The sequence below is a fragment of the Melanerpes formicivorus genome, unplaced genomic scaffold, assembly GCF_026170545.1.
Source record: "Melanerpes formicivorus ecotype bairdi unplaced genomic scaffold, bMelFor1.0.p_v2 SCAF_32, whole genome shotgun sequence".
Taxonomy (NCBI): domain Eukaryota; kingdom Metazoa; phylum Chordata; class Aves; order Piciformes; family Picidae; genus Melanerpes; species Melanerpes formicivorus.
Window position 1 is genome coordinate 8,152,055 of NW_027142384.1, and position 25,233 is coordinate 8,177,287.

Consider the following 25,233-nt stretch of genomic DNA (forward strand, 5'->3'; position numbering starts at 1 on the left):
GTGAGATTATCCACTTACTTCATTTTAACCTTGTGCTTGCTCATTGACATAAATTTTAGTCAACAAGAAAAGCATCATGTCAGTGTTTTCTTTGCTAATCAGCAAATAAGAACACTATGACTTTCCCAGATAATTGGGTCCTTGATGAATATTAATAAGTGTTCAATAATTAATGTCAAGCAGTCTTCTCAGACTGAAACTTTCCTGCTTGTATTTCTGCAGAGCTTATAAAGCACTGTGAGGAAAAACTCTGCAGATGAGCAACAGAAGCAACAACACAGTTCCCACTACATTTAGCAGGCTTTGGATTGTATTGTGAACACTGTGTATGAAAAAGATGCAATACAGACAAGTTAAATAGTATTATAATACAGATAAATAACAATCTTGAGGTGTTGCTGGAAAAAAAACCATAGAATTTTGTATTACATAAATGTCCAGTTCTGGGCCCTTCAGTTAGGAAAGATGTTGACTTGCTGGAACATGTCCAGATAAGGACAATGAAGTTGGTGAGGGGTTTGGAACACAAGCCATATGAGGAGAGGCTGAGGGAGCTGGGGTTGCTTAGCCTGGAGAAGAGGAGGCTCAGGGGAGACCTTCTTGCTCTCTACAAATACCTGAAAGGAGGTTGTAGACAGGCGGAGGTTGGTCTCTTCTCCCAGGCAACCAGCACCAGAACAAGAGGACACAGTCTCAAGCTGTGCCAGGAGAGGTTTAGGCTGGAGGTTAGGAAGAAATTCTTCATAGAGTGATTGCCCATTGGAATGGGCTGCCTGGGGAGGTGGTGGAGTCACCATCATTGGAGGTGTTTAGGAGGAGACTTGATGGGGTGCTTGGTTGCATGGTTTAGTTGATTAGGTGGGTTGGATAATAGGTTGGACACAATGATCTTGAAGGTCTCTCCCAACCTGGTCTGGTCTATTCTATTCTATTCTATTCTATTCTATTCTATTCTATTCTATTCTATTCTATTCTATTCTATTCTATTAATGTAACTTGCATTTTTAAGTGTTCCCCTGATAAAGTTCTTGCTTGGTAGTTCTAAGGAGCTAAAAGAAGCAGGTCATCTCTACAGCTTAATAATAAGGCTTTCATGAACAAAAAAAAAAAAAAAGGTTAGAGCGCAAGAGAAAAGAAAGGAAGACCTTTTTTGAGGTCATTCATAGCAGATTAGTTTTCTAGTTACAGGACTTTATCAGGAGGAATACTATACATCCTGTTTTCTAACCATTTGCACTTGGGGTTTTGATTTTGCACATACCGAGGTGTAATTCTCCTTTTGGGAAGTCCTTTGAGACAGAATGAAGGTCACAGTCAGGTATTGGCCATTCACCTAAATTCTCAGGCACCCAGGATGTGGGACACAGAAGTCCAGGCACCATGCTCTGAAGAATGTTTAATTCCAGAGGTCCCACTTCTGTGCTTTCACTACAACCATCTGCTGCAGAATATTCTGATCCGCTGTGGAAGTTCTGCTTTGTGTGGCATACCTGAATATTCAGCAGAGCAAGGAAAGCAGAGCAGTATGATACTACATTATGGTCATTAGAACATCCAAGAAATGGGTGTTGTGCCCAACTCTTATTAGTAATTTAGCATTTTATGGAAAACCGTTTAGAACTTCTGCCCTGACTAGCTGATGATCGCTTAGCCCCTTCCAAAGTCCTAGGATAAAAAACGGGGAAGAGTCAGATCTAAGTGAATGCCTTGCTGTTATGGGAAAAAAAAGACTCTTTCGGCTGTGGCTGTATGGATATACATCATATCAAATCCTGCAGGTGAAATAGGAGAGGCAAAAATTTTGTCCAAGAAACCTGAAGCTACATCATGAATAATTAAAGACAGTGCTGGCTAAAGGGAGGATTTGGTACAGCACACAAATATACAATGATCAGCTAGAAGAGAGTGAAAACAAGAAAACCAGCCCTTTAGTCAATTAGGACAGCACTGATAGTTTGCTCATCCCTACATTTTTTTATTCACAGAAGTGAATTCCTGGGAAGGTTTGAATGTAGCAAAGAGCTGCCTGGTGAATAGCTTTGGGAATAATATTGTAAGTACATCTTCTGCCAAATGGTATCAGCAGTGAGAGCTAAATTTAAATATCAAAGACATTAAAATTGACATACACACTGGCTGCTGGCCAGGGAGCTAGGGAAAGCTGTGTTGTTTGGTTTGGGTTTTAGTAAATTCCTTTTTTGGACCTCAGTGAGTTTGGTAGCAAGTTGTCTGTCAGGATGTAGCAGTATGGAGGCAGTGAGATGTGAAACTGATGTGTGGAAGATCGACATTAGATAATTATTTTAAATGTAGTTGGCACAGAGGTATTAATTACATCCATATCAGCAGAAGAGATCATCTGAGGCCAAAGAAGTGAGGGTAGAGGGGAAGGGGATCCAAGAAGTTTTGAAGGGGGTACACTTTGAGGAGGGAGGAAACGCTCTGGGCACAGATACTTGAGAGAAAGTCTACTGAGACAAAAAGGACACAGGAAAGTCATGGTGTCCAGTGCAACAAAGTGTCAAAAGACAACATTTAATAGTAGTATTGAGGGCAACAGATATGTCAGAGCAAATGATGATATGCAGGCTTGAACCTTGGTTGGGAAGTAGACTTTCTGTAATACTACAAGGAGGACACCTGTGCCAGGGAAGTGGCAGGAAGAGACTGAAACTGGTTGGAGACCCCAGATCACAGCCATTCTTTTAATATCCTTTATTGCCACCACAGTCAGCTTGTTTATCTGCTTCTTTTTTTGTGACAGTCTTAGACAGCAAGAACTTTAGGACAAGGTGTACCAGTTTCATTTATTTGAATAGCTCCAAAGGCCAGAGTTGTAAAGGGTTGCATAATGGGCCAGGAAGATAGTTTTTCCCTGGGAAAAATTAAATCAGTGGGGTAAGTGAAGGGTTAATGCAGTGAGCAAGGGAATTGGGAAGAATTGGCACAATTAGCAACATGGGAAGGGAAAAACAAAAGCTGTTAATTATCATATTAAACTGAGGTTAATAGGCCAATTTAACATTTTTTACCTTTACTGGGTTTGTTTATGAAACCTGTAACATTACTACAGAAGGTTGCTTGTTAATTTAAAGGAAATTAAGAAGCAGAGATAGTATCTTTTATTGATAAAATCAAAGCAGTCACTTACTGGCTTATCTCGATAAGCCCTTGCTAAAGCAGGATGGCAACTTATCCACAGACAGCAAGCTGAAGAAGCCTCTCAGCAGCCACTCCCTTAAGCATGCCTTCCTATGCCTTATTTTGTTTAGTTTGCATATCATTTCCTAAGTACTTCTTAATTGATTAACATATTTTTAAATGCATTAGGATATAGCTAATACTAGCTGTGCAAATTCATTTAATCAAGGTGCAACCCATAGCTCATCTACAATACATTGAATTTATGTCAGGTTTTTTAAGGCCTGCCTCTTCCTGCCTGCAGTGCTGCTGAGCTAAATTCAGCAGTAGGGAAGGACAGAGAGTGAAATGACTTTTAGGAACTCCTCATATCCTTCCTAACAGCATGCAGCATGTCTTGTCTCCCAGCCTTTTCTTCCTTGAAGCCAGCATCTCAAGAAAGACCAGCAAGTATCAAACCATGTAGGCAAGAATGGTCAGACAAAAGCCCATATCAATGATTCTGCTGAAAGACTCTGAACATTCACCTGACTTACTTCTCAGCACTCTGCTGCAAAATGGGCATAGTTATATGCTTTGAAAAACTGCAATGTTTAATTAGTTAATATATGCTGTGTCTGGAAGTAATTCCTGGTTTGTATAAAAGAGAGACACAAAGTCAATAAAGATCTCAAACAAGATTCCCAGAACAAGAACTTGCTCTCAAATTAAACAGATCAAATTTGTTCAAAAGGACAGGTGGTATGAAAGATTGACACCCAAACTTCTTCTTATGCCTTGCAAATGCTTGTGCAGAAACATTCAGGATGCAGGAAGAAGCCAGCAGGTGGCTGTAGATGGCAGCAGCTGTCCCAGAGTGGGGCAGGCTCTCGGCATGCCAAGCCAGATGAAACCCGGAGTAGGCTCACTGATGTTATTAACACCATGCCCATTTACAAGCAGCTTTATGGCAGAGTCCAGTCCTTAGTTATCCATGCCCCAAACAGGCTCAAACCCAGTATCCCCTGTTCTCATCCAGTGGAGTGTTTTATCTCCAGAGCACTGACATTAGGGAATTTCTCCTTCAGAAATGGTTGCTTTACTGTGGCAAATCGAACATAAGTTTACGAGGGCCTTTCCTGACTCAACAAGCTGGTCTACATCAATTCTTAATGAAACTGAACTCATTCACTTCCCCCATCCTTTGATACTCTAATCTTGGCAAGCTCTGGGTCAGAAGTTGGACCCTGCATTCTACCAACCACACTCACCTTGTTATGGCAAGTGGTCTTTCAAGGAGAGGGGAAATGGCTTGCCAAGCATTGTTTCCAGTCTTCCCACTAAGTGGGTATCAAAAGGAAGTAATCCTTGCAGATTGTCCCTAGAAAGTTAGTTGGGCAAGCTTTGGCATTGGTCTGCCCTTTGGTCTCCCAGGCACTGGGATTTCACCACAAAGTAGTACTTTTGGGGGTCTGTTTGTCAGAACACTCCCATGTCAAAAGGACGAAGAAATCGTCAGGAGCAGTGAAGGCTTTAGAGAAGGGAACAAACTGAAACCTTTCATATCTGCACAAACTAGCGCTAGAGCAAAAGAATTACACAAGCATTGCACAAGGGAAGCTTCACTGGAAGTGTTGCCTCTGGCTTACATTCCTTTTAAGCTGTTATAAAACTTTAAATATAATTAATAAATAACCAGGCCTCTCAAGCAGAGATGAGTCCAAAGCTCTGCCCCCTGCATGAACCGAGTTTGTTATTTCAGCTCCTGATACAAAAGTACAGCATATCACCAAGAGCTATAATGAGACTCTCAGCTGTAGCTTGCCAGTTGAGGTCAGCCAGACTGGCCAGGCTGCATTGCTGCTGCAAAGGAAACATAAACCCAGACAGCTTAAATAGGTGGGGTAGGCTAAATCGGAGAGCTAATTCCAAGTCAGGATGAAAGTACCTCCTGCCAGCTGCTGTTTGGGTACAGGGTGAAGATGGCTGTGTCTTCCCTCTGCTACTACCCTGCCTAATTGCAGAGTGCTTCCCTCGGTTTCCCCTCCCTTCTCCTTGCAACATCAGCAGTGGCCAAGAACTCTGCTCACAGAGCTGGGAGATCAGCATGGCACTTGCAGCCTTCCTCTCAGCGTCCTTCAATAACAGAAAGGAGGGCCAGGATGGCAGGAAGGGCCAAGGAGTCACTGCAGTGAAGGAAGAAACCTCCACCTCAGCCGTGTGATGGGAAGGTGACTTCCCCTCTCCCATGATGTCCTCCAGGCAATTGTGTCAGGGTAAATTTTTTGACAGTAGTCTTCCCCCTTTTTCTTTTGCTTACCAGCCTTTATAAAGCTATTGGTTTGCTCTAGAATTAAAATATTCTTAAATTTGTTACATATATAAAGAACATTTTTAGAGCCATGTTACTGTTTGGCATTTTTATCCACTCACATTCATTTCTAAATTGTTAGACATCTGTTCTCTGAGATACTGATTGCAATTTGCTTATTGGTATGACCTGGATTATGGTGTCCCATTGGGCAGTGCTGTGAAATATTAATCCAAAGCTTAAGAGCTGCTTTTCCAATGTAACAGGCTGTTAAATGAAGGAGGTATGACTGAACACAAATACATGACAGTATATAAAGACTACTGTTTCTATTTGCTAATTAGGAATGCTAATAATTACTCTTCATTTTATTTCAGTCAGGAATTTATTGGATTCTTTTAATGTTTCTAAAAATCAGATCACTTTTATCTAAGGGTATAAATAATGGATTTAAGAGTGCAGCTTCTGACAGCTTTGAAAACATTAGCTATGGTTGCTGGTCTGTAGCTGAGACAACATTGACTCAACAATTCCCAGAGCTGGGAAAATCTCTGTGGGTGTCAAATACCACACAGAAGGTTAAAAAAGGAATATAGTAATTGCATGCTTTATGTTGTAGTATTTTTCCTAGTGAATACAGATTAACAAATTCAAGGCATGAGAAGAAATAAGCACAGAATACCAAATATTCAGCAGCCAGACAGTTGCAGGTAGAAATGAAGAATATCACTATATCTTTATATAATTTTGGGGGTGTTGTGAAGTAATAATTAATATCAGATCTTGTGTAGACTTGTAAATTAATGATGTATGACAAATGACAGCTCAAAATTGACCCAAGTAGTACATTGAAATTAACTGTAAAATATTTTCTGGGATTATCACAGATGATAAAGCCCTCAGAGTACATTTGATGGCTAATTTGTGATTTCTGGTTGATGATCCATAATTTTGAGACTAACTCTTGCAGCAATGTATTCTTAAGATAAATGAACTTAATATTTTACCACATGTAAAATGGTGAAGGGTATCTTACAGTCTATGAAGAACCTACTTGCACTTTGGCTTTGAATTTGGAAATGTGTCTCTACTAAGAGAATCCATTACATTTCAGATTTTACCCAAGAATAACATACAGTAAAAGTCAGGAAGATTAGAGAAAGAAGAGTCAGGAACAATAAGAGAGTTTTGTACTAAGGATGGTGGTGCAGTCACTTAGCTAAAGGATTTACATATCCTGAGACAGTAAACTTCTTGGAGGTTGCAGGTTTTTCCCTGTCTTCAGTACAGACATGATTTAACGGTCAGTGCTGACTCATTCTCCGGCCGATCTAAGAAGAACTGAGACTGAGGTCAGAATAGAAATGAAGAGAGGATGCTGGTTGATGAGCTTCTTGTACTTCTCAAAGCACCACTGTTAAAATCTGTCTATATTTGTAGTATTCAGTGTAAAGTGCTTCTCAAATGTAATTTTTGCTGCATAGCTATACGCTCTGGATGATATGAAACTGCCTTCTCTGCTATTCTCTCTGTTTAATAAGAAGCTCTGTGAAGCTTGGATGACCACAGAGAACATTTCAGAAACACTCTGTATAGGTGTTGTAACACTACTGATAATCCCTATTTGTGTCCAGGAAAGATGAAAAAGAAATCAAATACAATTATTATTCTGCTCTTTCTAAAAAAGAAATAAAAAATTACAAGTTTGCAACTGAGATAAAAAAAGGGGAGGGGAAAAAAAAAAAAAAAGAGGAGACTCTTAAAGCCATATATAGCAATTATTTTCCAACAATATTAGATAATAATAATAGATATTATAGAAGATACTCAGGAAGCTCAGTCTTTCCAGTTCTAAATCAGTTGCCCTCACATCTTCACAGCTGATTTTGTTGTCCTCTGCCTGCAAAAAGCAGGAGAGTGAATACATTTCTGTGAGCTTTTTAACATTTTCATCCACTAGACTATCAACTTGTGACTAAATGATCCGTTACAGAGAAAGGAGGAAGCAGCCCTAAACCATTACTTTCAATTTCACAGAGAGACAGAAAATAAATGAAAACACAGTTGCCACATTCTTCCAACAAACATTCTTCCAGCATTTCTTAAAAATTCTTTGTGTAGAGGAAGACAATATATACACTTCACAGAAATATCAGAACATAATCCTGATCATTTTCTGAAGGTGGTTGTATGCTGAAGAGTGGCTGTTAAAACATTGTTTTTTTTCTCCATACCTTATTTGAACATCATCAGACATAGTTCTCCCATGTGTTCTAGGATGCCTGAAGTGGTGATGTGGAGGATGCGGGCTTTCAGCGCACAAAATTCCATTAAGGTATTATAATAATTTGAAGGGAGGGCCCACAAGGATTATTTTTCTCCTGGTGTTTTTGCACATCTCTCTCTGTAATGTTGTGTCTTAAAAACCCAAGATTAAACAACAGCAGTCTGCAGCAGTGTGATAGAAAACTGGTCAGGGAATTGAGAAACAAGGATTTTCTCCCCACCGCTCTGACTGACACGTTGACTGGTGGAGCGCATCCTTCACGTCTACATCTACCAGATTCCCAATTGTTTTCCCATAGAACTGATTTCCATTTCAGTTTGCTTTATGATCTGAGCATACCAGTGAAAAACACTTCATAAGAGCAAGATCTTATCACTTGATGACTTGTGATATCATTCATGTATTTTAAATTTGGCCTCCATCCAAGCAGGTGTTTTATCATTTCTACAAACAACCTTCCTGATTAGAATTGTTTCTGTTTGCATGTCACTAAGAACACAACGCCTGTTCTTCTATTTAAAAACTTGATACTACTACAGAGTAAATGTTCTTACAGATACTGCTACCAAATCAGGGAAATATTTTTTTATTTTAAATCATCACAAGCATTGAAACTGACCTCTACTAGAGGTCCAGAGGTATGCTGGCTGCTCAGACATAGAAGTATATTGAATGACAAAGACTTGGGTTTTTCCTATTATTTTTCCCACTTACAAAGAAGAAATAATAAAATAGGAAAAAAGGAGATGCAGCCATCTGATGCTATACCTGGTATCATAAAAAGGAAATTATGTAACCTCAGGCATTTTCACCTCACACTTCAGCTGTTGATCACTACCAAACACAGAAACTGGCTTTGATGCACCAAGAAGCTGAGCCAACACTGCCACCTTTTATGAGAGCACCTGATCCTGCTGGCTAATTAGAGACACTTGATTCTGTCTGAAGATCGGCAACAGCTGGTATATTCAAACCTACAGGAAGCAGTCCTGGTGTACATAATTGTTCTCAAACTGAGGCCTGACAAACCCCCTAGAAAAATGAGTCTGGTAGGTGTGAGTGCTTTTTGAGCTGGTGCAGTAATGTATTGTTTTAGCAGAGCCTCTTAAGTGTTACCGGGAGCAATGCAAAACCAGTAATAGCAATTTATGCAGAAGAAAAGTACAGCTGCTCTGATGAGACTTCACCACCTAGAAGATCCTGTTTTGTTCTGTAGCTATGCAGCAAAGCAACTTCTGTTCTGTATTATCTCTCACCTTTCTGGCTAGGGCAAATTGTCAGCTTGTCCTTGATATGGGAATGTCTATAAGGAAAACAAAGAAAAAACTGTTATGCTCCCTTCCATGTCTCTACTGCCTGTGCTGTGTTACTTTACCTGTTGCTGGATATTCAGGTAATGCAGGTATTTACAGTTTGTCATTACTGAGGTATGAGATTAGATATTGTAAAGACTTAATTTTTCCTGTATTATCAAACACTCATTTATAGCAGCCTTATTGCTTTCCACTCCTGAAGAGCCAATGGGGAGAACTGGAGTGTTGGCTTAATAACCTACCTGAACTGTCTTGCCTTTGCTTTGAGATTTCCCTGTGTTTGGAGCAAAATCAGGCCTGTTATTTATTAGTTTTCTAAATACAGTAAAGCTTCTCATATCATACAATGGAAAGAAAGAACAGAAGATGGGAGGCTTCTAAATCACTAAAATTTTCTCAAAGGCAAATCATTCCTTTTAATTTTGGCTTGGGTTACTACTTGCTTTTGTTGTTTTTATCAGCCCTGAACACTGACTACTCCTGTGATACCACGTGTTTGCAAACTGAAAAGGCTAACATTCACTGGCATAACTGTGCCTGTAGTTAAGGGCATATAAAGGCCATTTATAGCAAAATATCTTTAGCCACTCTTTTATTTATGTCTATCTTAGAATGCAGTTATTGTAACTGTTAACATACATGTATAAATTCATAGTGAAGAACTGTGTGAAGAGTATAATTATGTGTTCATCATTAACCCCGATCTTAACTTGAAGGAAAAGAGATTCCTTATGTAAGAAATAGAGGACTATTGGGTCCATTCTATTAAAGCTCAATCCATTCAGAAAACATTTCCCTGAGGTCAGAATCTAATTGCTTTCTGAATAACTATCATGTATTCATCTTTGCCCACTGGGCCATTCCAAACGTGACATTCCTTAGAGGGGAAAAATGACATCCAGTTGTCTGGTTTGAATTGCTTTTTTTGCTAACATATACCAATATTTCACCCAACAAGCTCTATTAGAAGAAAATTGAGTTACAAATGCAGTAACTCTGAAGATGGATTGGAATTAACATTTGCCATGTCAACTTAGTTTATACCCTTTCTACATGTTAGGTTTTATTGCATGATTACATACTGTATTTTCCATATGATGCTTACTTTGTTCAGTGCAAAGTAAGGATAGTGTCTACTGAATGATCAGCTTTAACAGTACCATTGTGCAGCTTCAGACCATATTCCAGTGGGGTCTGTTTAGCACTATGCCAATTTTAAAGATGTTCATTTCCTACCAGTTTCTTCTGTGAGTCTCAGAACTATCATTATTATTATTGAATTCATTTTCATACCTTTCTGGAGAGGAGTATGATTCCTTATTTTGCTAAGGCAGAGCTGAAGCTCCCAGGCAACCAGCACCAGAACAAGAGGACACAGTCTCAAGCTGCACCAGGGGAGATTTAGACTGGATGTTAGGAAGAAATTCTTCATAGAGAGATTGCCCATTGGAATGGGCTGCCTGGGGAGGTGGTGGAGTCAATATCACTGGAGGTGTTTAGGAGGAGACTTGATGGGGTGCTTGGTGCCATGGTTTAGTTGATTAGATGCTGTTGGATGATCGGTTGGACTCGATGATCTTGAAGGTCTTGTCCAACCTGGTCTGGTCTGGTCTATTCTATTCTATTCTATTCTATTCTATTCTATTCTATTCTATTCTATTCTATTCTATTCTATTCTATTCTATTCTATTCTATTCTATTCTATTCTATTCTATTCTATTCAAAGCTATCTAGGTGTTTTGGATTTCCATCTTGAGGCCACAAGAAGACTACGTTTCTATGCATTGCTTTACATATGTTGTATATATGATATTACCACAGAGAAAACCTGGAGATGGGCTGAGAAGTGGTAAATTGTTCTTCCACCACAATTGCTTTTCTTTACATAGACCCATTTTCTCTGAACCCTTCTATCTGCAGCCCTAGTGACCTAAATACTGTTTTCCTTGACTGGCAGGGTCAAGTCACACCACTGATGTCTTCTGTCTGCTCAGTCTCCTCTAATTCAACATGGTGGGATATAGCCAAAGTAATTGTCAGAAAAAACGTATGCTGCTAACAGCATGGGGAAGGGAAGTATCCCAATATAAAGACTGCAGTTGTGGCAGTCGTTAAGATCCTGATGTTTTGATGGCAACTGGTATCATTGGTATGGAAGGCATGAGTGGGACATGAAGCACCAGCTGAAATAGCACATATAAAGTGAAGAGGTGACTGGTGGGTGAGTCAGAAAAAGAGTGGTGCTGGAAGAAATCAAGAAACTGAAATGTTTGGCTTTATTTGGTTTTGTACTAGTAGTCTGAGGCTTCATGAAATAGCAGCAGTAAAGGGGGAGCAGGTAGGCAGGTGATAGCAGCTGAGGTTGGTATTGTATCTAGAGGCCAGCTGGTTACTGAGGGTGAGTTTGCCTATCAAGGAAGGGATTAGGTCCTTGGAACCGCTGTTTTCCAGGCAAAATATGTTGGTATTCCCCACCCTTCAACTCTCTGTATTGTCTTCATATGGCTGGTGGAGACAATTTCTCAAATAGCTGAGAAAGGTTGGGAGGTTTGGGTTCCCTGGAACTGGAAGATAAGCAGTGGTGGAGACAGTCAGAGTTCTCTTAAAGGAGAACTCATCGTGTCCAGCATGATTTATGTCTTGCAATGAATCTTGCAATCTAAGATGGGATACACCTGTGAGATGAGGATTTGTGTTACAGTCATTGTATCAATTCTGAGAGCTGCTGAGATAATTTGGTTTTCATGTCCATATATCTCCTAAAGCTGTGGCTCCCCACTTGCATGTAGAACCTGTGCCTTGTTGGATGAAACGATGATGTGGGCTGTGAATGTGCTTTTGTTCAGCTCACAAAGGCTCTCAAGAAGAGGTTTATGCTGGTTTTGGGCAGCTACACCAGAACAGACAGCATGCTAGGTTAGCTCTGCTGTGTCAATCTACAAAAATGTTTGTGTTAAAACAGAACTAGCAAATTGAGAGGGTTGTATTGAACCAGTGCTTGTCATGGTGTGTGCATGATATTTCAGATGCAGTACTCGGACCTTGAACATAGACTTTGCTATCTCATCAAGTTGTAGTCTAGGTTGTACTGAAGCAGTCCCACTGAGTTTAGCCTGGTAAATAAATGTCTGCCATTTTATAATAGAATACTGTGACCTCTTTTTCTTGCTCTTGAAACAGCTGATAGGGTTCTTTATAAGGTACAAACTTTTCATCTGGTATATAAGCAGCTACAAAAATAAGATATGTAAAACTGGCAGCAGGAGATTGACCTTTCTGAAACTTCTAAACAACCATTCTAACTTTAAATCTATTTTTTTCTGAAAATATAGGTCTAAGTTTAAATGCTGGCTTCAGGCAAACTGTTTGAATTGTTCAACTGTCTAAAAATATACTTAAAAGCTGCATATGAAGAGACAAGAAGCTGATGTAGAAGCAAAGGAAGAGACAGAATGTCAGGGCCTTCGGGAAGCTGTAGCACAAAGACTTCACAGATGTTCCTTTCAAAGAATCCCTCATCTCCCTGCTCGAAGTGCAGATATTCGTGTGGAAGGAGCGCGCCAAATTCTTCTGTGGAAGTTACATAAAGAGAAGTAAGCTAAAAATAAAACTTTATGACCAAGAGGCAATGAAGACCAGAAAAATACAAAATATTAGAATCAGAGAAGGTATTTCACTTCAGACAATCCTTCAAGCAAGTAACAAGGGGCAAAAAAAACCCCAAAGCTGTTTGACATAGCCCCTCAACAGAGAAGACCTTGTAAGCACTTCCCTTGCAAACAGGAGACAGCAGGCAGTAGCAAGACTCGTTTTCTTCAGTGCTGGGTCTGCCAGATCAGGAACTAAGGAAGATAAGAGCAAAAGATTTCAGCAGTGACCAAAGGGGCAAGGCTGATGAAATGGGCTCTTCAATCTTGTTCTGCGAGGCGAAGAAGATTTTGCAGGCAGATCACCTGATTCCTTGCTCCATGCAATCTCTTTTCATTCAGTCACAGGAGGATGGAGTTAGTTTATGTTTCTTTTTAAGTGGCTTTGAAAGATTTCTTTAATTGGGTTACCATCCTGTCTTTCCCTGCTGTTCTGTGTGAAATGTTGCTTTGTGACATAGATTTCCTCTTCCTGTCTGTACAAAAGCAAAAGATGAAGATCAAGTTATTCCTGAATAACAATGTCTAGACTTTATCACTGGACTCTGTCCAAAAATGTTTAAACAGGTCATAGCTTAAGCTGGCGTAAACTGGCACAGCTGCGCTGGCATTGTTCTAGTTATTCTAAGGCAGGTGGGGGTACAGCACAAGTTAATCTAGGCCATTCTTGGCCCCTGTGCTTTGACAATGACTTTTCTGAGCTTATTCATTTTGGGGTATATTGAGTGATGGCTTAACGTGAGAAATTATGTATGGGCTTTATGTGCATGACTGAGTGTCTAGCCTATTGCTTGCTCTTAGTCTTCTGTCTTCCATATAGGAATAATTTTCGTGTTGTTTTGTTTTTTTAAGTTTTACTCCTGTTCCCACCTGTGTATTGGACTCTGTGCTCATTTGTACATGCAGCTTGAGGTATGCACGTGAGTGTAGATCAGGGTTGCAGGCAGATTGCTATGGGTGCATCCTGTTACTTTTTCTTCGTGCCTTCTCTTTTCTTCCTTCTTCCTCCTCACACCGTCATCAGCAACCTTTGGTTTGGAGACAACAGCAGCAACGAGGAGTAATGAATCATCCAATCTGGGAAGAAATACTTCGATTGCTTTTCATAATCACCTGTTCTGTCATCACTAACTACACAGGAAACAAAATACCGTGATGGTTTACCTCCCCGCTCCTGTAAACAATCTGGCCTTGCTGTTTGCCTGCTGTTGAAATAACGAGTTATACATCAGGCTGTAGAGAGATGGGCCCAACCCCTTTGCCTGGAGTTTTACAATGACTCCTCTCATCTTAATACGTGCTCATTGCCAGTATCATACAGGTCTCAGCATGAAGTGCCTCATCACAACCTTGCTAATTCCACTTCAATCAGAGGAAGAAATCCCTTCCTTGTTAGCTTTGGAAAGATTTGGGTTCTCTTTGAATGCATTCCATATTAAAACAAAAAAAAGTAATGGAGGGAGTGAGACAAATCTGTTGCTGACACAAAGCTGAAAACGAGTGTGTTATCTGAAGATACCAGAAGACACTTTGTTCACAAAACAAGGATTTCTTAATCTTGATTGTGTTCCAGATGATGGCCCTGGTTAAGCAATTGAGTATATTTTAACTCTGCAAACTGCTGAAAATGCAGGAAATAAAGAGAAAAAACAGTATGAGCCAGAGGTTGCCTTGTTGCCTGTGGCATGAAGTGGGAAAGACCCACCTGTGCCCTTACTGGTTGGGAACTAAAGGCATAACTCTGCAGTGCAGTAGATGCACACTGTGCAGGGAGTGTAGAAGTGGGCCTTGTCCAGTTGACAGGGATGTGTTACTGCTAGTCAGCACAGATGTGACACAGAGAAAGAGATGACCGTATTGCCGTTGCCTGGGCAGGTTTAGTTTTGCAGGTTTCTTTCTCTTTTAATGTCTAGTTTATCAAAAGATTTTCTGAGAGCCAAGGAACCCCCAGAGAAGCTTGTCTCTATCGGCAGACTTAGGACTTTTGCCATTTGATTACTTAACTCTTTTAATAGGAGAAATGTTGTTTGGAGAGTTGGTGATCCTTCTGATCACAGATGAGCCGGGTGCAGGCAGGAAATGATGGGTCTCCTTCTCTGTGCTTTCTTATAGTATTACAGAAAACAGATATTAAATGATAGCTACCTGAACTGACCACTATATTCTCTGTATTTTTGTATGTTTTATATAGAATTCTACAAAGTAGGTTTGAAGTAAATGTGATGGAACTTGTGGACTTATTAAAAAAAAATCTCTAAATTATAATACCTAGAAAAAAGAATCTGAGACATGCTCCATAAAATTTCAAGTTCACTTCGTTCCTCATCACCCACCATCATTGCCAGACCACCCTCTTCTTGTCACAGCACTGACCTTTAGAAGGTATTTGCTCACAGGCCATGTTCCTGCTTTGGCTTTTTCTCTCTGTATCTCAGGAGAACTTACTCTTCTTTTGTGCCACCACACAGTGTGTATAGGAGGCCAGAACCTTCACCTCATTGTGCATCACTGTCTTTCAACTTAATACCTTTGCTGTAGCGGGACCTGCCCAGTCTTGCTGCTGCCAACCTACTCATCTTGCCTTTGTCCAAGTCCTCTCCTGCCCTATCTCTGAGCTACCTTCTTCTGTCACACACACTTACTCAGGCATGCTGGCTTTCACAGTCTGTATTTTATAGTCAGAAGGCTTAAATTTGGGTTCGTCCAGGGCTTTCCTGCCTCTCAAAAGGAACAGGGAAGAAGGATTGTGTGGGACTTCACAGTGACACAAGAGAAGCAGGAGGTACCTGTGCCTTCTCCAGAAGGCAGAAGCCCTCTGCACCCTCACTTTTCAGGGGAGGGCAACTCATATGGCTCCGGTTCACTGGCTGGTGCATGTTCCTTTAACCACACCAGCCTGCAGATGGACAGGAGAGAGGGGAAGGAAAAAAAAAAAAAAAGAAAGAAAGAAAACCTTTGAACTGCTTTATTTGACCTACAGGCTATAAATTTTCCTGAAGTAGAGCTCACTTATATCTAGAGAGCATCCCTTTGTGTTCTGGTGCTAGAGAACCAGGGAGTGTTCTGCTCTATCTGGGAAAAAAATCAGGCATTTGAGGGCAGCCATGGCATAACTGAAGCTATGGGCCTTGTCAATTGTTTACAGACTAACTTTATTACATTTAAGTTGTTCAGGAGTGAGTTACATTTTTCTGCACTTTGGGTTTGGGGATTTTTTTATTTTTTAAAATATAGATGTCAATTAAATACTTTCTGGCACTTTTCTTCTGGGTGTATGTGAAAAATTTATTGTAAGCATTTAGCAATCAACATTTGAGCTCCTTCAATTAAGTATGTAGAGCTACACTAAACCTAAATCCTGCCTAGTCATGACTTGGGACACTTAATTTGACTCTTTACTCAGGCTGTTTGTGTGGCCTCAAAATTATATGAGCCTTCAAATCAATTGGTGGTTGAAAATAGAGGCATTAAGTTGTCTGGGAGCCCAGGTGAATTCTCCTGTTTATTCCCAGAGGTATCGATAGCAAGTCAAATAAACTCAATTCTGTCTAACGTACCTGAGCAGCAGTGTGATTTGGGGAAGAGGAGGAAGATGCTTCTCTTCAGCCTAATGGCAATCCAAGAGGATACAATTGCAGATCTCCCACTGGGCTGAAGAGCCTCTTAACTATCCCCGTGAATGCACCGGGAACATTGTTTTTCAGGTGTTTGCTTTGGGAGGATGCTGGGTTTGGGATTTTTAGTACTCTGCAATGTATGCAGAAAGGTCTCTGTTCCTGACAAACAAAATCATGTGCAAGAATATCCTCAGCAAGAGAAAAAAAATAAGTAATTCTGTTGAAGAGTCTGGGTGTTAAAACCTTGGCCAGGACTGCCAGAATTTATGCTGAAACAATTTCAAATAAGCTTGTATATGGTCTGCACATAGATCAAGCAATGAGCTTCAAAGTAGTATAGTAAATTAATGGACAATGTTTGTAGTTGAAGGCTAACTGCTGGATTTGCTTTGGAAAACAGAGTTTTTCCTCATATATTGTAAATATCTGTCTGTTACCTATGCAGGCATTCCTTCAACAGTCTTTTGTTTGTAATTTAAGATGATGTTTGTAACCAGGAATTAGTATGAATGCTTCAAACTGGTCACATACTTAAATATTGAGAAGGATGCCTGCTTGGCATGCAGAGTAGATATTTATGTGCTTACACTGGCTTATGGAAATGTGCTTACATTGAAAAAGCTTTCTTTAGAGAGTACAGGGTAGTCAGTATTACAGAAAACAGATATGAAATGATAGCTACCTGAACTGACCACTATATTCTCTGCATTTTTGTATGTTTTACATAGAATTCTACAAAGTAGGTTTGAAGTAAAATTATTTTTGTTTCAGTTTCTTAAGATTAATTTCTTCTTGTAATTGTCTCAACCCCTTTCCCCCATGTACAGAAAATGTGGGTTTAGAGGCACTGTCCTTTGCCAGCTAAAAGCCAGAGTATGAAGGAATGGAGCTTACGGCTTCATTTTTCAAAGATGAGTAGCAACTAATTGCCATGGAAATTGATGGGATATAAGCGATTGAAAAGTCTCTCCCCAGGATCTATCTACCTTTGCAGTGAGCTCAATGCTTCTTAAAACCTGGCCTGTCACCTCTAAGCAGTGCCATCATAGTCTACCACAAGGGTATTGCCGTTTGAGGCACAATGGCATTTGCTGAGCTCCCTCAGTGAGAAGGAGCTGCACTGTAACATCTACACTGGATTGTTATTTCCAAGTTTATAGTTCAGAGCTACCAGCAGGCATTGAAGCATCTCCCCAGTGCATACTTCCAGACAGCTATGGTAAAATTTCAGATTGAGAGAGAAGCAGGATGGGTTTTCAGGGGGAACTTGCAGTGTTTAAGATGTGTCCCTCCCCTCTGCTTTCCACAAGTTTGGAACTTCCTACAACAGGAAGAGGATGATTTACATTCCATCCAAGATAAGCTATCACAGTGGGCAGCACGTGAGAGTAGGAGGTGTGAGTGGAGGTGCAGTTGTGGCTGATGTCCTTTAGCAAGCCCCTTTAGGAGACCTCCCACTGCAGCAGGCAAAGGCTGGAAACAACCCATTAGTCCCTTGCTTGTGTTTCTACTCCTGCTGGAGAGTAGATCACTTTTGCCCTGGCCCAGGGTAAACACACCTGTGTTCTCTTCTTGCCTTAGCATTTTATTGTGCTCCAGTGAATAACAGCAAAACAGAAGAGAGAGCTTTGCGGTTCAGGAAGCTGACAGTTATTAAAAGTAAATTTTACAAGAAGGAAAAATAGAGGAGGGGGAATTCTGACAAATCCCTGGTATGCATGGAATGTTTTTTAATATGGGGATAAAGCAGAGTTCAAAGTTTCTTCAACTAGATTTCAGGAGTTTTGTTATTTGAAAATAATTGTTTGTAGTTGCTTTGTTTTTCCTGAGCCAGAACAATTCTGATTGGCATGACTGGAACAAACAGGATTGCGTAAGTCTGGAGAGGTTTCCTGGTACAGTGGCCAGCTCCGGGCTTTGTAGTGATTTAATCGTGACTGTGAAATTCTCACCTGACATCTGTACTAGTACATCATGTCGTTTGCAGTAATGCTAACATCAGGAATTCCCACAGAATGTTCTCCAGCATGTCACTGTGGAAGGATAGCATCTAGCTGCCCTGAGCTTCTGCTAGCCCATGGACACAGCAGCAAGAAAAATAAGGGCCTCTGCTTTAGCAAAAAAGCCCAAACAACACAAAGGCTGGGTCAGCTCCCTGTCAGCTTAGATTATATTTCTTTTATGTCACTTTTGAATTTAGTTCTGCAGACCTGTCTTTTTTATATGGAAATGGTGTGGGCATATGTGAGTGAATAAAAATAAGAGCTCCACCATGGGTTTCCCTACCCCGCCCTTTTTTTTTTTTTGTTATCTGCTATTTGTATTCATAACTAAGTAAAAAAAGTTCTGTTCTTATATTCAGTGCCTTTGGAAGATTCTAGTGTCCCATATCAGAGCTCTTTGGAGGACAAAATACAGTATTGTACTGGAGACAAGTTTAGTGCTTGAAATGTTTGTACTCGAGAGAAAGCCTTTCTCTCAGCCAGGTTTATAGAAGCACATCTTGAATGTTGGTAGTAAGAACAGCGGAGACATCTGTGCTTAAGAGGTTCTGTGGCCGTGGTGGCAATAATTCCTTACAAATGATTGAGAGCTGCAGAAGATCGTCTAAGGAGGACTGTTACAGTCACAGAGGATTACTGGCATTGACCCTGATGTAGTTCTCTTGCAGGAAATACAAAAGCCCTTTGGGATGCCGACTATGCATTTGCAAGAGCCTAGAAGGCTAGCTTTCAGCTTCCATCTGCCACTCTCTTGTTTCTGCCTGCAATGATATGTAATGCTGGTCACATAGTACTGGAGAGGGGAGAGACTGTGTGGTTATGCAGGACTACCCCTGTGCAACATGACTTCATATGTATGCCCAACAAGTGCCATTCTGGCCTGGTAGAGGCATCTAGCCACCATCTATGGTGGCATCAAGATGGTTTGCAGGGTGTTAGTGGCAGCCGGTCTGCAAGTGACAGCAAAGCTCAAGAATGGTTAAGGTTTTGGAGATGCAGATGAGTAGCTATAGATCTAAGGTATTTTTTTTCAAAACCAGCAAAGACCAGACACAAAAGAAGCTGTACAATTACAAGGGGCACTTTGATCCTACTGATGTGTTTCACAATACCACATTAGGAGCTAACTAAACGACTAACACTTTGGTGTCTGTGCTGCATTGCTTATGAGTGAAACTTAAGCTCTTGGCCCAGATTTTCAAAAATGTTTGTGCATGTTGGATCCTACAGATCCCTGTGACCAGGTAACTCAGCTGCAGCTGCCTTGGAGACCCAAGCTCAACAGCTTCCTGTCACTTTTTGAGAAAGAAGCTTTGCACTTTTAAGACTTTTACCCATTACTAATGGAAACAAAGAACACATTTCAAAAGAGAAACTTATAATTCCTTAGCATGGGGCCAGCTGTGCCATTGTTCCCTAGAGAGAGTGATGCTCTCACTGTGCTGGGAGGAGCACAAAGCTCTACCTAGCAGGACACTGGTGCTGAGGGCTCCTTCCATGTCTGACCTACAGCAATTCTAAATCGAGGCTGAGCTTTGGCACCAGTGTAGCCCTGTTGAAGGAGATACCTGCCAGAGGTAATAACTGATGGTTTTGTTCCTCATTCCTGCTTATTTAGAAAACAGGATAAGCTTTAAAACAATTCTAAGGAGTCTGTGTTAGCAAATAAGCTGTGGGAACTCTGATTTAAATTCTTTTTCTTTTTTCCACAGAGCATATGGCTGTTTACACTAGGTAACTAATAAACACATTGTCAATAACACCATCAGAATAACTCTTCAGGATTTGGGCAGCTTGTAACTTCATCCAGTGAATGGATTCTTTCCCTCTATGGTGTAAATGTGAGAGACAAGGGGTTCTGAAACAGCAAGCTGGAGCTGTGTCTTTACATTTGGAGTCTTAGGGCTCTTATTTCATTCTTTTCAATAAGTTTGGTATGTGTGTTGCTGGCCTTCAGTAAAGAGAAAATAAGCAGTAATAACTTGTGTGGTGCCAGAACAATAGCATTGAATGACATTAGTGAGAGCTTGCTTTGCTCATGAGATGCTTAGAAATGGGAGCATCAATGTGTATGACCCAAGGAATGATATTTTCTATGATAGTACCAAATCCTGCTGTCAAGGGACTATAGCTCAGTTAAAATGATTGTGGAAAGCACAGGCAATGATAGCATTGGATAACAAACTTTGTGATGTGATCTTCTGCTGTGTAAGGATTTTTTTCTTTGGTTCTCTTGGGATGTCCTGTGATGTAGCTGTTCCTTTCTTCTGAGAAAAACATTCAGGTTTTTGCCTGGTTTAGGTTTAAATCTTCACAATGCTTCTACATAAGAATACAGTACCACAGTACTACACAGCAGAAATAATATGGTCTGATTATTCTCTTTATTTGGATCCCCATTTATTTGAGTTCTATAACTGGATTTACATGCCTAAGAAGGACTGAGTAGATCCTGAATCCCACTGATCAGTTGTATATCTGTTCATCCACCCCTTCCCTTCACCTATGGAGACATGTTTCTATGAAAAATTGTAGTAGGAACATCACATGCTTGAGACAGATATTTTGTGGAAATCAACTAGAAGATTTGGAAGTTATAGGGGTGTGAGAGCTTCATGTGAAAGAGCAGTGGGAGTTCATGTAGCTTTGCAGAAGGAGAGGAGGTGAGCCATCTGAGAACCTGTGGGTCAGGATTAAAGAACAGACAAATGTGAGAAACTGTGGTGGGTGTCTGCTACAAATCATCTCATGGGGAAGCAGCAGTGGACAACTGCAAGAAGCCTCATGTTGGCATGTCCTAGTTTTGAATCATCCTGACATTTGCTGGGAGCACAACACAGCAGGGCACTACCAGTCAAGGTGATTTCTGGAGTGTGTTGATGATAACCACTTCCTGACACAGACAAAGGAGAAGCCAGCAAAAGGAAGTGCTCTGCCTCACCAAAAAGAAAAGAGCTGGCCAGCAGCATAAAGGTTAGAGGTAGCCTTGGTTACAGGGATGATGTGATGAGAGTGGGGCAGAGAAACTGGGGAACAAAGACACAGAAAAGATCAAAGTACTCAGTGCCTCCTTCCTTTCCCCCCCCCTTCCCCTCCCCTCCCCCGGTAAGATTTGCCTACAGAAATACCAGGTTCTTGAAACAAGTGGGAAAGTCTGGAGCAAGGAAGTCTTTCCCTTGATGCAAGAGGATTAATTTAAGGAACATTTAGTCAGACTAGAAATACATACTTCCATGGAACCTGATGGGATGGACTCATGAGTGCTGAGGGAGCTGGCCAATGTCGTTGCAAGGCCACTCTTAATTATCTTAAAAGGTTGTGGTAACTGGGGGAAATTCCTAAGGCCTGGAGGAAAGTAATAGTTACTCCTGTCTGCAAGAAGGAGAATCTGAGGAACTACAGGCTGGTCAGCCTTGCTATGATCCCTGGGAAAATGATAGAGCAAATATTTTCAAGTAATTGGGAATACTCAGCATGAATTTACAAAAGGCAAATCACGCTTGACCAACTCAGTAGCTTTCTACAATGAGATGAGTGGCTCAGAAGAGGAAGGGAAAGCAGTGGATGTTGTTTATCTTGACTTTAGCAAGTCTCTCAACTTTGTCTCCCATAATATCCTCAAGACAAAATGCCAAAGTACAGACTAGATAGTGGTCACTGAGGTGGACTGAAAACTGGCTCAACTGCTGGACCCAGAGGACTGTGATAAGCAGTTCAAAGTCCAGCTGGAGGCCTCTCACCATTGAGGTAGCCCAGGGGGTTGGTACTGGGGCAAATGCTGTTCAGTGTCTTCATTAGTGACCTGAACAATTGGGCCAAATGCACTGTCAGCATGTTTACAGATGATAGAACACTGGGAAGAGTGATACATGAGCCAGCAATGTGGCCTTGTGGCAAAGGTGGCAAACAGCCTCCTGGGTTGTATTAGACAAAGCATTGCCAGCAGGTCAAGGGAGTTGATCCTTGCCTCTGCTCAGCCCTGCTGAGACACATCTGAAGGGCTGTGTCCAGTCCTGAGTTCCCCTGTACAAGAAAGACAGGGACATACTGGAATGAGTCCAGAAAAAAAGCCACAAAGATGAGCAAGGGTCATACAAGCAGAGCCTGAGAGCTGTGATTATTCAGCCTGGAGAAGATAACTGCTTCAGTGGACCTTATCAATGTGAATAAATACCTGACTGGAGGTGGGGATCTGAGTAAGGAAGATGCCCCAGATACTGCTCTGTGGTGGTGCCCAGTGACACAACCAGAGGGGCAATGGCCATAAACAGAAGTATAGGAAATTCTGCCTGAGTATACAAAAATAACTTTGATACTGTTCAGTGGTCTCACACTGGAGTAGGTTGCCCAGAGAGATTGCAGACTCTTGATCCTTGGAGATACTGAAAAACTGGCTGAATATAACCCTCAGCAAACTGTTCTAATTGCCCCTGCTTTAACCAAGTGTTGGATCAGATGGTCTCAGCAACTGCCTCCTAAGCTCACTGTTCTGTGGTTCTGCAGGGTGGGAACATTCATACATTTATGTTGGGGGGGGGAAATCTCACACAATAACACACATGAACACACAGACATTTTGATTGTGCATCATCTTCAGAAAATCAGGCTTGCAGAGATAACAGAAATGGTGTGATCTTGTTTCGGGGGCACTTAAAACGCTTGGTGCTCAAGTGCAGAGCATTCTTTTAATCAGTCTGTGTTTAGCTTTGGGTGTTTTGTACAATACAGGCCACAGACCACTTGGCATATAGTATGTAGAGCTATAGTCAAAACTAGCAGAAAATGCACATTAAAGGCAATACCTTGTATGTCAGAAAAACAAGCTGGGCCAGGTTTTGATTTCCGTAGTGTCCCTCACCAAGTTATAGTGCTGCAGCTCTGAGGGATCTTGGGCCACCCATTCTGCCTAGCTCCTGTTTCTTCAGTGTAAGGAACTGCACTTCCATTTGGGACTGTTCACAACTGGCAGAGAAATATTGGGAAGAAACTTTCTGCTTAATATCTATCCAGTGCTATAACTAAAAACACAAAGCAAAACAAGCTCTTTGTTTGGTTGGTTGCTTCTTCCCTGGTGGCATTGTCTTGCTTGCTTCCATTTCTCTCTGCTGACAGTGTGTAAGCCCTTCTGAACAGCCCATGGAAGGGGATGGATGGACAGATTGTCTACTAAAAGAGAGAAGTTATTTATTGCACAATAAATAATTCAGCACAAATCACAAAGTCTAGCTAGTCTTGTTCCTCTGTCTTTAAATCTACACAGCCTATATTTTATTTTTCAATCAGCTGCAAAGACGATGCCGAACAACATCAAAGGCTGAGCATTATTTCCCTGTGTAAGTCTGTAATGGAGATACAAAGGAAAACAATTCCTCCTCTTCGGTTTATCATGTCATTTTAAGTCAAGGATAACAAATGAAGACTCTGGCCTGCTGCTGAGTAAAAGGTTTTACAGGAAACCCTTGAGGTAAGGACAAGGCAGAACTGGCACTGGGATTGCCCAATCTGGTGAAATGCTTTTGCAAACATCACCTGCCAGGGTCTCCTGTCAGTCTCCAGGATGAACTTGGATCTTGACTCCAGTCTTGTTTTGGGGCCAGCTAGTGCAGCTGAGACAGATAAGCTTGGGCAGTTAGGAGAAACGTGGATGGATGTTTTCATAGTATCATAGTATCAGTCAGGGTTGGAAGGGACCACAAGGATCATCCAGTTCCAACCCCCCTGCCATGGGCAGGGACACCCCACACTAGATCAGGCTGGCCAGAGCCTCATCCAGCCTGCTCTTAAACACCTCCAGGGATGGGGCCTCGACCACCTCCCTGGACAACCCATTCCAGGGTTTCACCACTCTCATGGTGAAGAACCTCCTCCTCACATCCAGCCTGAATCTCCCCACCTCCAGCTTCATTCCATTCCCCCTAGTCCTATCACTACCTGAGATCTGGAGAAGTCCTTCCCCAGCCTTTCTGTAGGCTCTCTTCAGATACTGGAAGGCCACAATGAGGTCACCTGGGAGCCTTCTCTTCTGCAGACTGAACAGCCCCAACTCCTTCAGTCTGTCCTCACAGGAGAGGTGCTCCAGCCCTCTGATCATCCTCATGGCCCTTCTCTGGACACATTCCAGCACCTCCACATCCCTCTTGTAATAGGGGCTCCAGAACTGGAGGCAGTACTCCAGGTGGGGTCTCACCAGAGCTGAGTAGAGGGGGAGGATCACCTCCCTTGACCTGCTGGCCACACTTCTCCTGATGCAGCCCAGGATCTGATTGGCTTTGTGGGCTGCAAGTGCACATTGAGAGCTCATGTTGAGCTTCTTGTCCACCAGCACCCCCAAGTCTCTCTCCTCAGGGCTGCTTTCCAGCCAGTCACTGCCCAGCCTGGATTTGTGCCTGGGATTGCCTCGACCCAGCTGCAGGACCCTGCACTTGCTCTTATTGAACCTCATGAGGTTGGCTTGTGCCCACCTCTCCAGCCTCTCAAGGTCCTTCAGATGGCATCTCTTCCCTCCAGCATGCCTGCTGCACCACACAGCTTGGTGTCATCAGCAAACTTGCTTAGGGTGCACTCAATGCCACTGTCCATGGCACCCACAAAGATGTTGAAGATTTTGATTGTTTTCTTGAGGAGTTCATATGACTCACTCAGATTTTATTACCTATATTATGCTGGTTAGGGTCTGAGTCAAGGAAACTCTTAACTGAGCTTTGTTCACTCCTATTGGGGAGGGCATTTTAGAGCTTTGTGCATTTAAGCATTTTCTTGGAGCATGATAGTTTTCTGACGTAATGTCTGTAGTCATCCCACCAGAGTGAATGGTGAAAGATCCTGTCTGACTCTTGGAGGCTTGGATTCAGCTTTCTCTTCAATAACATTGACAATGCTGAAAAAAAAAATCAGGGATCCCCATATTATGTAGCCCTGGAAGGGGACAGAGTGAG

The 25,233-nt window shown here is 41.6% G+C and overlaps 1 long non-coding RNA gene across 3 annotated transcripts in view; it reads left to right on the plus strand.

The window, feature by feature from the left end:
• LOC137449748 (uncharacterized) overlaps positions 1-16,234 on the plus strand; it is a 28,943-nt gene extending 12,709 nt beyond the window's left edge. Inside the window, exons 1-3 of one of the 3 annotated variants that reach the window (XR_010989479.1) lie at positions 5,066-5,396; positions 7,709-7,766; positions 12,364-16,234. This is a non-coding gene — a long non-coding RNA (uncharacterized lncRNA). Of the gene's footprint in view, positions 1-5,065; positions 5,397-7,708; positions 7,767-12,363 lie in introns of those variants that run through there. The other 2 variants (XR_010989480.1, XR_010989481.1) reach the window with 2 other exon arrangements.
• Positions 16,235-25,233: the final 8,999 nt, after the last annotated feature.